This window comes from Hemicordylus capensis, chromosome 1 (genome assembly GCF_027244095.1).
Source record: "Hemicordylus capensis ecotype Gifberg chromosome 1, rHemCap1.1.pri, whole genome shotgun sequence".
NCBI classification, from domain to species: Eukaryota; Metazoa; Chordata; class Lepidosauria; order Squamata; family Cordylidae; genus Hemicordylus; species Hemicordylus capensis.
The window spans coordinates 55,981,782-55,999,100 of record NC_069657.1 but is presented as its reverse complement, the minus strand read 5'-3'; the positions used below and the strand labels follow the sequence as shown (position 1 = coordinate 55,999,100).

Sequence of the window (17,319 nt, the reverse complement as noted above, 5' to 3'; positions counted from 1 at the left end):
ATTAACTCACCAAAGAAAGGCATGATCTATGGTATGTGCATTAGTTAGATATTTATAGTGTTTATATTTATATTATATAGCAATTTATATTGGTTTATATTAAATTATTTAGAAAAAACTAAAAGGTTTAGGCATGAAACTGTATGTATTCTTGTATGTCACTGAAGTTCCTAGTTTTGTAATAAGCTTTAATCCCTGTTGGAATGTTTGGAAATCAGTATCAGAAGTCTAATATTTTGAAAAACCATGCATTTGGGTTTTTTTTTTTTTAAAGGAACTCTAATGTTTATTATTGTCTTATAGTAATCTGTTTAATGCATAGCGTCCAACAAAGTTTAATAAACCATCAAAGAAGGGGGATGAATAATTAGTTGAAACAGGTAAATGCCAATTAGGGAACTCCTGAAAGGCATCCATTACACACTAGCTTAAAACAAATTTTACAGCCCTGGTTAGTGGTGTAATCCAAATTCTGTCAAGGCAACTGCATTTTCTGTAATTGAGATGTGTATGTTTGCTTTGCATAACAGATGGCTCTGTATGCTTAGACTGATAGCTAGGAAAATAATAATTGCATTATTCTGGCCAAAAGAATATTAGCTCTTGGGCTGGGGCCATTTCAGGCAGTCCTCCTGCCAGCACAGCATATGCACATATATGGATTCGATTTTCAAGGAAATTGATGCATCTGGAATAGTGCGGCCATCTGAAATATCATCTGTTCAAGAAAAAAAAGTTGGCTTTAACCCTGTACTAGTCCTTTTTAAAGTATGCTTCTATACTGAGCTGCCACTTCAGTAGTCAGACATTATTAGACTGAAACATTACATTTCATCTTTCAATGTCTAGATTTGGAGGGTAGGATTCTGCTTTTATATGTTGAACTGGACCCAGCACACTACTCAATGTGTGGTAATCAACATCACTTTGATTGCACTATAGTGAAAAATATACGATAACAAAAAACTGGTGGACCTTATCAGTATGAGTCAAGTCTGCTTCCTGAACTAAAATACTCTGCTTTCAATTGGCCTATCCTAGGAAAGTACAGAAGTTTTTAAAAAGAGAAAAGGACTAAATTAACACGCTGTGTTTGTGATGGGTTGATTCCGTATAAAACACTGTAAACCATTTAGAGGTTTTTAAAGGACATGTCCAGATGTGATGATTTCAAAATGTGTCCTTACTTCATTTTAGCTTTTGGGGACATAGTCGTCCTGGTGCAGTCACAATCAAAGGGCAATAATGTAACATCCAGTTCAGATGTAATGGATCTGAAATAGTGTGCTGCAATGGGGTCAGTAATGATGCTTTCCCCTTCTTATTGAAAGGCTGGATGATGTGCATGCACTTCAGTACACAAGAGGGGAGAGTACACAGCCTGCCAAAGCAACTGGCACAGGAATCAACACTGAAACTCACTGCTCTCCATGCAAAATCTCAAAGCCCCTTATCTGTTTCATCTTAGCCAGGAGCTAAAATCTCAAAGTAAGATCTTAACATTTACTACTAGGAGTGGGTATGACAAAGGGCTTCCTTCATACTTTGTCTTGAGATTAGTCAGTTTCAATCCCCATAAATGCACTTTTTGCAGCTTAGGCCGGGGTTAGGGTCACAATATGGTCTGATGGGTATGGCAGCGATGAGAGGTTAAGTGTCACACTCACTGCCAGAACTTCATGTAGGATATTTGGATATCTCTAGTCAGATCAAGATGGTTTCTGTTCCAAACCCAGGTCAAATACCAGAATGGAATTGGTCCTAAATACTTGTCATTCAGAAAAACCACACACTTGAGCCCCTTGCCCAAGAGTCATGTATGGAAAACTAAATGGAAATTACTGTAACTGGAGGGATTAAAAAATGACCTTTTGAACAAAGGCCACACAACTGTCTCCTTGAAAGCCCTTATAACGTGACTCTCTCTCTCAGTGAAGCATTCACAACCTTATCCACCCAAATAGCAAGCCCAGACCTGGCATTTTCACTTGCTAGGCTGTACAAGGGTTGAACATCTAGGTGTTTGGTCACACAAATCTGAGAATTCTATCCACATCCTGGGATAAAATAATTTAAATAGTATCCATAAAAAACCTAACAAGAATGTTATCTCAGAGCCCTTTTAGCTACTATTGGATTACTGGAGTCTATTCTGTGGTGTAAAAGAGCAATTTTGTCTACAAAGTATTTAGTAAACTGAAGATAGTCACACCAACTAAGAGCTACCAAATCTCTCTATGGGCCTGGCTGTAAATAGTTGCTCACCACCCAAAGCAGTTCTGTTGGATAAATATGCAAAGCTGATGGAGAAGTAAGACCTTTTTGTTGCAGTCTTTGCCATAGAGTAGATTCTATGATGGGTTCTAGCTCGTGTTTGATTTGATGTCCTCTACTGATACTGTAGTCATTGTCACTGCTTCACAGTCCTCATCTCCTAGGAATGAGATGCTATATGAGCTCTGAGAGCAGAAAGAAGGCACTTAGAAGTGATCATGTCTGCCATCCAGGCCATCTCTGCATTCCACAGATTGACCAGTGTACTGACAGAACTGCCAGCCATGCTGGCAGGAAAAATGCCCCAGAATAATCAGAAAACCAATTGGATCCATCAGTCTCTGAGTGCAGACCATCCAAACCCCCATTACCATGGGTGGGGTGGGGGGAGACTAATCTCAAATCATCCTGAAATAGCTGGTAATCCAAGAGCCTCGTGTTAATAACACTTTGAACATTCACATTGGGATAGTTCAGATGTTGTGCGGAATTAAAATTAAATCTTGGGTTCACGCTCAGGAGTGTGCACTTCTCACTCCCCTTTGTGTATGAGCCTTGGAAGCATTCTGTTTCTAGATGTAGTTGGAAACAAACCAGGACCAGGCATTAAGGCTGAAATGACCAGTCTTGGATTATCCTAATCAGAGATCTTAATCTAAGCCAATATTCGAACCCAATTTCAAACCTTGAGTTCATTTCATGGTTTATTCTGATTAGAATAAGCCAAGGTTGGTTGGTTTCGGCAGTACGACTGACCCTGGCTTGTTTCTAACCACAACCAGTAGGATAATTCTTCTGAAGCTCTCACAGAAAGGGGAATGGGAGCGCCCAAGGTTCTTAGCCAAGGTTTAATTTTGGTTCTGTTACCACAATTAAATTTTGATATCTATTACCAAAATTAATTGAACCAGCCCATTATGTGTATAACATTTTATATTAGAATGTTTTGCCATATCACTCTACACATTAGTCAGCATTCTCTTTTAAAAAGAGTTTGGAAAAGAAAAGCAGGTAAAAATATTTTTAAAAAATAAAGATTGATTTATAGAACTACAACACACATGATGCTTTGCTTTCTCCCACATCTGAAGATTACCAATCCGCATATCCTTTCAGTAGCTAGAGAATGGCTATGGTATTTTCCAGATGCATCACTAACCGTGGCAGAAGAGAAACTGCAATCATTCACACTAAATTAAGCATTCAAAAGCTTTATTTACTGCACAGAGAAGCAGCAGAAATAGCTATGCAAACAATTCTTCTTCTAGAAAGGAAATGCTAATGTTTCACTGTGATGATCTCACAATTGTTCAAAGTGTGGAAGCCATTGTAGTAGGTTGTTATGTTGTTGGATGCAAGTTTGTGATAAAGGTGCCAGGAACAAGCATTAATGGGATAGGGACACATGAGATATCTTGCTTCCAATTCTTTATGTTCTATCCATTGCTATCAGATAAACATTGCTGGGTTCCTGCCATTAGCTGGCAGAGGTTGCATTTGTGTTGAATAAACCTTGTGGCACTTTGAGAGTTTAAACATTCAATAATGTTGGGCTTCTCTTCCTGATAGTGATGACTTGAGGATACATTTATATGAGTGTGTGTGTGTGTGTGTGAGAGAGAGAGAGAGAGAAAGGTTACAGCATCCCTTAGCTTTGTTGTATTTCTTGCTCACTTAGTGAATGTATTATGAAGTCGGCATTCAGTCTTAAAGCTGTATGGGTGAAGGGAAGGGATGGGTGAAAGTTCACATTTTTATTGTGAACCTTAAAATCCAGGCTTTTGGAAATGGACTGTGACATGCAAAAGGAATGTGAAATAAATCAGAAATATTCATTCTGGAGATATATAGTATGAGAGTGTTGATCATAAAACACATTGTGATGAGTGTGTGAAACAAAACAATCACCATGTTCAACATTAAAATTTTGGAAACAGAGACTGGTTTGTGTCTGGAACATTTTCTCCTAAAACCTACTATGAAAAGGCATGGAAATGGAGAAAACAAAAGTAAATGCTTTGCTTAAAAGGCAGATTAAATGAGCTAGCTTCAGCGTTAAAACCACACAGCATTACTAGGATGAGGACCCAAGTTCAAGCACTCTTCTGTTAACTCCAGAATAAACATAACAAATGCATTAAAGTCTTCAGTCAAACTTCTGCAACTTCTTTGTACTATATTATGGACACAGAGAAAAGGCCAGTTGCTTTTTTTTTTTTTTTAAATGACCCTGGCAGCTACAATAAATCTTCAATTTATGCTGCACTTCATGCCTGTATAAAAATGGTTCAATTACATTATAGCATCTCCATTCCAAGAGTCAGAAATTCAAAAAGTGTTGCATAAGACGCATATGTGTGCACATTCCTGGCACAAATGCCAAATCTGCCGTGCACGCGCACACACACCAACTGAAATGTCTTACACATTGCATACCTTCCAGTTGACCCGATCTGAGCTTACTGCTGCTGACCATTCCTGACCTTACTTTTATCTTCTTCCATTCTGCTTTAATTTTGTATCTCCTAGTCTTGACTGTATCTGGTACAGAACATAGATTTCCCTGTTGTTCTTTGTTTTCAAATGTGGACAGCTTTCTGTTTTGGCAAGCCTCCATGGGAGAGCTCAGTTGCTTAGTAGCAGGCTAGGAGACTGTACACTCTTGTGATTCATATTTGGTGTGTGGATGATACCCATGAACAAGGTATTTCCTGACTACTCCACTTGCTATGACCTCTCCATTTCTACAGGATTCCCTCTCCCATTGCAGCTCCTTCAGAGCATGTGTGATGTAGTGCAGGGGGCTGCAACAGGAAGGGAGAACTGACAGAAATGAGGAGACGTTGAGTGAGTACAAGTGTCTTCTGCTTGTGGAAGGGACCCTCTGGATCCCAGCCATGATCAAAATTCATTGGCTGCAAACAGGATTCTGACAAGAATTTTAGGATGCTTTAGCCACCCACTTGTGTTGTTAGTATCAAAGGTTTGATAAACGTACATGACCATTGGTTTCACATCACTTTGTGACTGGTAGTTGAATATATGGACTGACTCCGTTGAAAATATGGTGGAAATCTGCTTGATGCCATGGAAGTTTTGTCTGTGGTATTAGATCTGTAATGATTGACTAACATATTCAAACCACTTGATATTGCAGTCACCAAGCGATGGATATGCATGTGTCAACCAGCCAATGCATTTATGGCTGCAGCAGAACAACCAAAATAGTGGACACTGGATATGTTTACACTTTTCTGAATCCAAGTCCAGGCAAATACACATGTGCTGATTCTTTTGTGTTTCTATGTAAAGAATGTCAACTCTTGCGATAGGAATACTTCAGTTGCTTACTTCAGTGTTAGTCCCTTTTTCATTCCCCCAAACAACCGACAAGTGGGTGAGTCTCAAGACAGTGCCATTCCAAAGCTACATGAACCAAGAAGAAAATGAGGCAGACCAGATACATCTAGTCATAGTCACACATTATGTTCAAGGTACAGTGTATGCATTAACAGATGTGGATGCATATACCGGTATATGCATTATGTTGAACATACATCAATACGTTTCACAACTGTACCTGCATTTTAGAAGGTCTGTACCCAGGTTCACTTTTAAATGAATATATGTGCAATTTTTCACACAAAAATTCATGCATGTGTTACCAAAACTGCACCAAAGCACTGGCTAGAAGCTTCAGCTATGTGTTTTGCTTATGTGGTGAAATTAACTCAAATCAGAGTGCAGTTCTGGCAGTATCAATTTTAAGAAAGTCTGGTGTGTGGGGAAGAATGAGGAGGCGTACTTATAGTTTCAAAGTTTTATTCAGGGTAAAACTGGTAGTTACAAGGCAAAAGAGTTTAGTTAAGAAGGTCAGTAACTTGACTAGCGTTTCTAAAAAGGATAATCTACTTAGAGGTTTATTAATAATGAAAAATGCCTGGAGAGTGGGGAGGAAGGCAGGGAAAGAGGTGAATAAGCTCCTAGAGATGGCTGGAGGCATTAATATTACATGTCCTTTCCAGGCACGTTTGTTGTGCGAAGGGCAGTCTGGTGCTTCCTTTGGAGTAGAGAGCGGGGAAGAGGGGTGAGGGGCAGCAGCCTCAGCCCACCTGTATGAGAGTCCATTCTGGAGTAGAGTCCAAACAGAGTCCTCTGAGCCAGAGGGGCTGTTTATGATTCAACCAAGTTGTCATCCCTCACTGTATGGTAAGAAGATTCTTGCAGAACAAAAGTATTCATTTTTAAAGTGGGCTAGATTAGCGTGGGTGTGTCCTTATGGACAAAGGCAAGTGCAAGCTATGCAAATGTTAACGTATGGAGAAAATGGCTTTATGTTTGCCTGCCATCTTGGAACAAAGACATCCCACGTGCAAAGATGCAGATTTGTTGTTTACTGTGAGCGATTCCACCCTTATCTTCACCGTCCTTTTCATTAAACTAATGAGAGGGGATGCTCTCATCATATTGAGAATTCCAAATGGTATTTCTTGGATGGGGAGTATCTCACCCATGACAATTTCCTTTTGATGAGTCTACTATCAGTCTTCTTCCATAAAGGAGCAGTATAAAATATCCTTTTTTAGTCTTTTGAACCTTTAACCTGGAGGCATGTTGCTAAATTCTGCCTGTACTAATGATCAGCTCATGCCAAGTGGCTTGAGCTGTGTGGAGTGAAAAGTTCACTGAAGGCTGTTAGCCTGTTTGCTTAGATTGTATGGGTGCCTTTTTGTGCAACCCCAAAACACTGCTTTTGGCAGCACAAGTCTATAGACACCTGAATATGTACATCTGACGAGAACTTCTGTGAACATTGCTATTGCCTGCTTTGGTTTACATATGTGGCGGCACTAGCGGAAAAAATGAGCAGGACACAGAAGGGGCAAAGTACATTTCTGGGTGGACAAGCTGTGTCCCACATGTTAAATATCTGAAACAGAAATGGGGGGCAGCTGTGAGAGCAACTTCTTTTCTGGAGGGGGTGCTTGCCCACTCTTACCTTCCCTGGAGTCACCCTTGGTTTGCATAAACGCTCATCCCAACATATAGAGATGTGAATCCATTATATTGCTGTTGGTTGCTGGTCCATTTTTGATTAGCTTTGGATTCATCTGTTGAGTGTGTTACAGAATCATAGGTTTAAACAATCCCAGGGGTTTATAAAGAGGCCTGCTTTTGCACACACAACAACAACAAACAACAAATATTTATAGAATTTGGTTGTGTATTTGAGGAACTGTATAGGGATCAGTTATATACAGAACCTGGCCTACATGCAGACTAGGGCTGCATGTATGGCTGCAATGCTGTTGCACTAGTGCAAGGACATAGCACAATGACATCGTGCAAAGAAAGGAACATCTGTTCCAGACTAGTGCTTGAGCTAGTGCAGGTTTTCTTAACTTTGGGCCCCCAGATGTGGTTGGACTACAACTCCCATCATCATGGCCTTTGTGGCTGAGGATGATGGGAGCTGTAGTCCAACAACATCTGGGGGCCAAGCTTAAGAAACCCTGAGCTAGTTGAAGATGTTGACAAGTTGCACAGTGCTTTGCATGATATGTTGCACAACATTGTAGTGCAGCATTGTATGTGTCCTAGAGAAGGTCTTCCACTAGCAGTTGTGTAACGTCATGGAGCACCAAACTTTTGTGCAGCTCCGCACATTTTTAAAGTGCTTGCAACTTCTCTCATTGTACTTACGCAACACTAGCCTAGATGCCAGGTAGGGATGTGCACAGAATCAGCGGGGGCTGGTTTGAAGGCGGGGTGATAACTTTAAGAGTGGAAGAGGGTGCACTTACCCCCCCCGCCACATTTCCCCCAAAGGCACTCGCTAAAAAAACAGTCCAGCAGAGCAGCAGCATACCTCCCTGCTGCCCTGTCTTCTGCTCAGACTGGAAGTGAGCAGAAGTAGCCAGTGCACATGCACACATTGGTGTGCACATGCACTCGACATACATTCGAGCGAACCTGCCGTGCATGCAAGTGAGCCCGACGTGCGCATGTGCACGGGCTACTTCTGTTTACTTCCAGTCTGAGGAGAGGATGGGGCTGCAGGGAGGTACGCTGCCACCCTGCCATACCAGGTTTTTAGCAAACACCATCAGGGAAACACAGCAAGGCGGGTAAGTGCACTCTCCCCCACGCTTAAAGCCTTCCAACCCTTGAACCGATGTTCGAACCTGTTTGGAGGCCCATAAAAGGGCCTCCGAACAGGTTTGTACACATCCCTAATGCCAGCCCCTGAGAATAAATTGACAGTTAACTTCTATCTTATTAAATAATTGTTCTAAATAATGTCTAACAGGAAAAAGGGAAATTTGCAGAATTTAAAAGTTTGGGCATGTTTTTAAAAAAGGAAGTTGTCAGAATAATGAGTAATCTTTTGATCTCATGTCCATTCTCAATTGAACAACAAAGGACTTTGGAGGTGGGGGCAAGGTGAAGCCCTCACCTTAAAATGTTTCCTGCCATTGCTTCTAACTACCCAGGGTTGCAAATGGCCCTTTTAAAAGAGATCCTGCTAAAAAGGGAACAGTACAGCTGCACACATAATAAGAGCTAATAGAGGTGAAGGAGAATAAAGGATAGTTGTTGTTTATGCTGTGTCCTTTTAAAAGCAAAATAGGTGGAAATGAACTGGCATATTTATGTGCTGTTGTAACCAGTCTTGCTTTGTATGTTGGATTTCTGGATATTTGTCCTATAGAATGGCAAATAAAATTAGAGCAAAGGCACATAAGAACAAGGTCAAATAAATGACAGTACTCAGTCTATTTGTGAAGCTATTTTGAAAGGAAACCAGGGTGCCAAATGTGGTTTATTTGAATAATAAAGAAGAATTAGATTCCCCTGATAACTTGGCTGAGGGCCAATAAATCACAGGAGGTTAAGGATGCTTTGCAACTGCCATGTAATTCCTTTGCTTTCCGGAAGCCCAGGCTTCAACGACTATGCCCCACCTGTTTTTTATGCAAATGAAGTTGAGACTAGTGTCTGTCTGGTACTACATTACCGTTATCCTGTATTTGGTTAAAATATATTTTCATGGAAGTGTCAACACTGGCATTCCTTTTGTGTGCCCCAAATCTATTTCCCATTTAAAAATATAGATTTGTCAGAGAGATCTCTATTTCGTATATATATTTAAAAGCCTCATAATGAGAGCACTAAAAAGAAACCAACAGCATTTTGCAACATAGTAAATTTTGAACACCATTGGTCAGAGTAATGAGTATTCATTAAATTAATCCACCAGTATTGATAGCTTTTTATAGACATGTGACCTCAATTTAGAAGAAACATTAAATAAATATTGCATAATTAAACATTACATGTAATTCAAAATGAAGAATTGTTTTAGGGTGCTTTGTTGAGGGAGGTTGATTTTTTTAAATTTTTTTTTAAAGACAAACCCTTTTAAAACATAAATGCACTGAGGGATTGGGGATCACTGAGGAAACAGAAGCATCAAAATAATTCAGAAACAGTACAAGGTACACTGGCACATTATCAATTTACAACATTTAAATTGATAAATGCTTGGTGGTGGAAGGCCTACAAGGGCACTTTGAAAAGCAAATAGCGACCTGGTGAAGAAATTGATTTTCCCCCCTGAAAATGACTGCATGATGCATCATTTGACTGCATTCTGTCCAAGTGCTTGACAGAGATAATCTCAGCAATCCCACGGGTGACCTTATCGTTCTCACCAGGGCAACTTTGTCTAGGTTCTGACTTTGTGCATGTCAAGGTTTCTCCAGGCAGGATCCTAAGGGGGGAAAAGTTCCTCTGTTCGATCCAGATATCGAACTGCTCTTCAAGGCACCCTCCTTCCCTATCTCCCCCCGCCGCTCCTCCCTCAGAAAGGCAAGCCTGTTTCTTTTCTTCATAATTATGAATGAATGAAACAAGAGAATATATCTGAAAACACAGTATCTTTGCTGAAACCATTATTGTCCCTTCAGTATAGTTTAGCACAGCTTTTAAAGGAGAAAAAGATACCTGCCATTAGAGGTTATCAGGCACAGCTGAAAAGCTCCAAAGCACATTACAGCCTTCTGAATATCAAAAATATGCCATCTGGCTTAGTTCTTTCTTATGCCCAGAATTCCTTGCAGTATTATAGGTAAGATTTTGACATTGTTGCATGACTCAGATTTGTTGCCTAATAATCTTCTCCCTCTCCCAGTTAAAATGTGCCTTTCCTCCCACAAGAACTTGTAAAGATAACTCCAGTGCAAGTGGCACAAGACATGAGTGCCACTGTCTATACTTGCATAATTTTGCATCGGTACCTGTGCAAACAACCTTTACTTTGGTCCTATGTGATACAAAACATTTTGCTTTTAAAGTCATTCCAGAGTTAATGGATCTCGCCCCCCTCAAACATGTGGTTTTATAGATCACTCAATATAGCATTCATTTTTGTAGAGCTTCACCTGTTAAAGCTAGCATTTTGTATCATTGTATACTGTTTGTTGTTGTTTTGTCACATTTATGAATTAACAACCAACTGGATGCAGCAAACACTATTCTCCTTCCAATGCCTCCCAAAGCTCATTACCCACTGCCGTAGCCACCTACCATTCACCATATTCACCCACTTTTACCTCCTTCTTTCATCCACAACATTAATTCTGAGTGAACAAGACGTGCTTCCCTGCTTTTGACAAGATTTGCTGCGGTCTCATGCGACAAAAACCCAACACTCATTCCGGATTCAGAAAGTAGGATTTATAACAGCATTTTAATTTAATGTTGGATGTCGAACATATAAAGAGATCACAGTAGTACTAGAGCTGAAAATTGATGCCTTTTTTATTAGTGTCCTCTCAGAAGTGGGTGAGCCGCTGTTTGTGCAATGGAGCACAGAGCACCACAGTCAGATGAATGAGGATATGCTATCTGCAAGGAATCATATTTCAAACCATTGCCTACTTCTATTGATGTGCTCAGAGTTGAAAGGTTATGCTAGTAAATGCCATCTGAATTCCCAACATTAGAAATCTCTCAAATAATCCACTGGTTGTCAGTTTGTAACCAGTGCAAACACAAGGGACAGTGATGTGTTGCTTATTTTTTCTTCTTCTTCTTCTTCTTCTTCTTTTTTAGTCAAGTTGAAATTAGCCTCTTGTGGCTGATTTCCCTTTCTTATTTTCCTTCTGTGTGTTTATAGAGTATCACAAATATTAGTTTAAATGTTCTGTAGAAGCAACACTACATATGACTGAAGGTGCTAAGAGAATCAGAATATTGTTTTACATGAGACTCATGTCTTCCTTATTTGTTCTTTGGAACATATTTTACCAGCCATTGAGGCTGAAACACTGAAATCCTTTATGCAGAAGGGAGTCACTTGTTATAATGAATTGTACAAATTCTTAGTGTAATAAAACACAGCCTGGCAGTGTTACCATTTCCATTTGATGGCTGGAAACTATCTTTCTTTTCTATAATAATTTGAGGCATCGAATGTTAAAAATAAGGTGTTGCTAAGGACTTTTCCCTTGCAGCTGCTTTTCTATATTACTTCCTTGTAATACAAAGAGAAAAGACTGAAGTATTAATAACATATTAGTTTCTTCAGGATAATAGAATTGTGGTGTGTGTGTTTTTAAATTAGTTTAAAGAAATGTGTCTTGCCATTCTCAGGCTGCTTACATGGAAGAAAGATCTGTTAAAAGCAGTGGCTGATGCCCATAGTACTGCTCAGGAGTTACTCTAAAGGGCTACTAAATTCCAATAGGACTTCCTCTAGTAAATTTATCAGGATGTCAGCTGCCAAGACTCACATAAAGGCTGCAATCCAGAGCTTTGCTTGTGCCACCACCAGGAATAGAGAGACTGTGCAGAGTTTTTACAACAGAGTTCCATAAACGCAAAGGGTGTTTTTCCTCTTCTGTGACTGGTGATGGGGAATTCCCATTTGTGAGCAAGACTGCCTTGCTGATTAATGGCCAGTTGCCCTGAAGTCTGTGCCCATTTGCACTTCCTCTCACACAGCCTTTCTCATTCATTGAGGCAAAGTCATGCCTGTGCAGTCATATCCTTTTCATGGAAAAGGGGTTCTTACAGATGGCGGGCTTTCTGCATGGGCATCCAACCCTTTGTGCCTGTAAGACAAACTGATAATCAGATCAAGGTGGATGGTTTTATATATCACATGATGAGCATATCAACAAAATGATGATGCATCTTTTTAGGAGTTAATATTTTATGACAAAACATTTTTGAAAAATGGTCATTACAAGCAATATGTTTTTTAGCCAAAGGGGGAAAAAATGCCTATTGTGAAGTTATATTCTGAAATTCATAAAGATGCATTGCTTTGACATATGTATACTATAAGACCTAGAATGTTTGTTTAGGAAACGTGTTATTTCCTGTAGCCACAGAACTATTCCATAAATGTCATAGGTGTCCATGACATGGATTGTTTTAATCCACGAAATTAAGAGATTGAGATTGTTTTAATGAAAGGTGGTATAAAAATCTAACAATAAAATAAATAAATGGAGGCAGTATAAAAAGGTAACAATAAATTAATAAATACACAGGCATCTTAAATGAAGGAAACATTCACATTTCATTTCTATAACAAACAATTTTATATCAGGCATTAGAAATTGCATAAAATAGTGTATTGCCAAACAATATAGGGGGCAGCAATTAAAATAATAAGTTGGAAGGCTCTGTAGACTAGCACGGCAACTGAATTCAACTATTTTAAAACTGGTTTATTTTAGAACACCAAATTTGCATCTTTTCATCTATTTCATAAAATCATGGATATGTCTTTTTAGAGTGGTCAAAATTCGCAACAATAATTAAAAATGAATTCTCAGTAACTATGGGCACAGTCCCACAAAAGTTAAGCAGTTTTATACTCCCATTGATTTCAGTGCAAGAAGTTTAAGTACCTGCCTAATTATCCCATTGAAACTAATGGGGCATTGATGGTTGTAGTTTGTAAGAATTACAAGTTAGTATGTATGAAGCACTTTGACATACCTGCCAACATGTCCCTATTTTCCCATTCAGGTGAGTGGGAAAATAGGGACATGTTGGCAGATATGCTTTGAGCACTCTAAAGATTAATATTGGTGGTGGTGGTGTGTTCATATGGAACACAAATTTCTGTGTTTTCCAAACATGAGGCCTCTCTGCAAACCAAACATGGGACCATACAGCTAAATGTAGCCGGTTACCTTAGTAGCCTCAGACTACTCAGTCATCATCACTGGAACTTTGCTTAACAATAAGGAAAAAGAGAGTGCCTTTAAGCATGTACTGAGTACCAAGTCATCCCTCACAAAGCATATCAATCCAAACCCACTCTTTTTCAATTCAAACAAACCTTCCCCACCACAAAGAAATAAATTCAAGAAAGGGATTTAACCTGAGGCAAGACTCACAAGGGATGTGGCTCAGTTGTAGAAATATGGCCTGTGAATATGAGCAGAGTGCCTTTCTTTCACCATCCTGTAGCCATGAACAGCCTCCATATTTTAGGGATCAGAGAAAAGAGCTTCAGGGAAGGATGGGGATCAGATCCAAAAGAAAGTGAGTCAACACAAAGGAATCCACTACTACTACCCCTTAGCAGACACCAGTGTGCTTATATACCTTCCATCCTCCGGTTCCATATGACAACCAAAACAAATCCATGTAATTATTGAGTACTTTCATTCTGAGGCAAAGCAGGAATGGATACCAATGAGGACTCCGGCAGGCTTCATCCAACACAGGACAGAAGTCAATGTCCTGACCAAAACCAGAAAATTGCACAGATGCCAAAAAGAGGGAAGAAAAATCCAGAGGAAACAGGCATCAAAGAAACAAAAAAGAAAGGGATTCCAAAAAACAATGTTCAGGGTAACAGGAATGTTACAGAAAACTAACAGGCTTGGCCAATTGCCTCTTGCATAACTGAGCATGACCACACCTGCCCTTTTGCTCTTTAGAATTTAACACATATGCTGGGTGACAAGTCCAGCAGCTCAGCTATACTCATGATTGGTTGGAACCAGTGTTCCTTCTAAGAGAAATTCCCAGATGTTGTTGACTACGACTCCTACAATCCCCAGCCAAAGGCCATTGCAGCTGGGCATGCTGCGAGTTGTAGTCAACAACTTCAGAGCATCTCTGTTAGAGGGAACACTGGTTGGGACTGTCCCCTCTCAGCCTATTGATGGTGGCAATCTAAGGAATAGGACTAACTGGTGGGTATCAAAGGCTGTTCGGCGAAGCGTCTAGAAAACTGAGGCTGAGGGCCAAACTAGACTGGATTTAAAACACAACATGGCATGATCTTCATTAGGGTAGGAAGAATGCCCAATCAGGCTAGGAAAGCTGTGCGTTCCCGATCCGTGGTTGTGTGAACTAAAAAAGCAAGGGAGGAGGAGGGAAGAGTGATCATGTGGGAGGCGGAAGCTGGTTAGGATGGCTTTTTGTCCACCCTCCGTAAAATGCTGGAGACAGAATCTGGGTAGGGCATGTATGCCAAACGCAGTCCTGCCTCCCACATGAGCACTCTCCCCTGCTCCCACTTTGCTTTTTGAGTTCACACAACTGCAGATTGGGAGCATTCACAGCTATCCTACCCTAGTTGGGCATTCCTCCGACCCTGTTTAGGGTTGTGGGAACAGGCACTGACCAAACCCAGGCACTGACCAAACCCAATCCTGCATAGCTTCAGCAAGGTTGCTGCTTTGTGTGCCCTCACACCAAATCCTGGACCCTTTATGATAAAATTAATGAAATCAGTGTGGGGAATGTGGAGTGAACAGATCCATCATGAGTTAGTTCTCCCACTGCAACATGTTCAGCCCACCAAATAAGACCTAACCTAGATTATATTTGCACATGATAATCTGTCCCATGCTTGTTTTTAATGTAGAAATAGCATCATAGCCCCTGCTTTATATAGGGGAGGGGAGCTTTAACCCTTCCCCCTGGAATTTCCTGGGGAAGTGCTTCCTGGGAAAAGTTGGTCATGCAAAATTGTCCCTACTCCTGAGCCAGCAGTGTACCTGAGTTAGTTTAACTTTTCAGAAGCCCTGATGCTTCTTCCATTGCATCAGTGCTTCGTTAGGATGTAAGCTGTAGTTCACAAACATTAAAAAGCCTGATAGAGCACAGTAGGATTGATGTTGGAGTAGTTCCCCCCTCCGCGGGTAACTGGGTCCCAAGTTGAGAACTGGTGCTTCAGGTAGGCATTGGACCACTGAAGCCCCAAGCCGCCAACCCAGACATCTTATCTAAAAAAGATAACATGGTCAATGGTTTTGAATGCTACTGGGAAGTCCAGGGTAATGAGTAGGGTCTCACATGTGACCAAATTGAATGGACCCAGATAATCCTTTTCATCCGAAGATATTTGGAGCTGCCTAGTATCTATCAACTTGAGCACCTTGCTCAAGAAGACGATATTCAGGATATATGTTGTGATATATTCACATACTTTTTATGACTGTATGGAGAATCCTTCCAGATTAGGAAACTATAGAACTTCTCTGAACCTTAGATGCATGGTGAGATCAATGGACTGAATTCAGAAGAAATTATTCCAAAATAAAAACATGCATTTTACAGCCGCTAATTAAAACTGACATTAGTGGGTTACAAGAGGACCATGCCATTTTAATATTTGAAAAACTTTTCACTTCAGCAGAAAAGTAAATCATTTAATTATTGAGATTTTTTAGCTGTTTAATAAAAGCTCAGGCCAGCATGCATGGAATGTAAAGGGGTGAACTGAAAAGACTACTAAAATGTCATAACAGTGCTTAATAAGAGGTGATAGCCTATTATTACCTAGGAAGCCCAGGTCGGTCCTCAAGAACAAACAAAGATTTTCATGGAATATATATGTGTTCCTTTTAAAAAATAATTTTATTATAAACATTTAAAACATACAATAAGAGAAAAAATAAAAAGCAAAGATAAATATTGCTAAAATGATTGTATTTATATAAAACATAATGCAAATAAGCATTTCCTACACATACTATACATGAACATCTATATGCTCTTTTGTTCACAAATACATTTTAATTCTTATAACCTCGATGGTTTCTGCAACTTTTTCCTCTTCTAGAAAGCTATGAATAGTTAGCACAGCTGTTTCTGGATGATCACCATCTTTTCCCTTTCAAAACTCATGCATGTAATTGCTGTGATCTAACTCGATCTAACACAACATTATGTGTTTTCTTGAATGTAACTGTTCATTTTGCAGTATATCTTATGCCTGCATCAGCACCTACATCACAACTCATAATCATTTACATACAAACGACACAATGTAATTTAAAAATCCCATAGTATCTTCTTCTACGTCTACGTCCTCCTCTTCCTCCTCCTCCTCATCAGTAGTGGCAATAATAGTTTGCTATTTTATTAGCAAACAATAATGTTTGCTATTTTATTTCAAATAAAATGATGTCTGAAATCCAAATGGAAATTTTCAGTTGGTGCAATTATCATGTTGAAGAGATTATTGATAACTAATTGCTGAACCCTTTTTTCGTGGATTGAAATCAGCCCAAATTAAGACCCGGGCAATCTTCGTTCAGAACTGACCACCTTGGCAAGTTCTACAACACGTTCAGAGAGGGTTTCTTTTTCTCTCCTCCTTCTCCTCTTCTTTTTTCTTTTTTGGTTTTTAACCTTCAAAGGAATTTAGTTGAGCAGATGCTACACTGAACTAGTCAGAGTAGAAAGGAAATGATATGGCTTTTAAAGGGCACATCTAGCATATCTACTGGGCTAAAGTAATTCTGGCAATGCTTCAAAGGATATAACTTTTGATGGTAAAGTAGGTAGGCTACGGAATGAAATCACATATGGCAAGCTGTCAAATTCTTCCTATACTTTCAGTACATTTATATAAGTGCAAATGGATGCTGCTTAGATGGAGTCCCTAGCAATTTCCTGCTAAAGATTATCTGATATTATTTGACTAAATTATGTGTGTAAAAGCTGGGGACAACTTTTATGATCAAATATTTTGAAATTAGTTTTTCTTTTTGGCGGATT

The 17,319-nt window shown here is 39.6% G+C and overlaps 1 protein-coding gene across 15 annotated transcripts in view; it reads left to right on the top strand.

The window, feature by feature from the left end:
* Positions 1-17,319, top strand: part of NPAS3 (neuronal PAS domain protein 3) — a 1,129,936-nt gene that overhangs the window by 769,228 nt on the left and 343,389 nt on the right. The gene's annotated exons all lie outside the window — the stretch shown is intronic.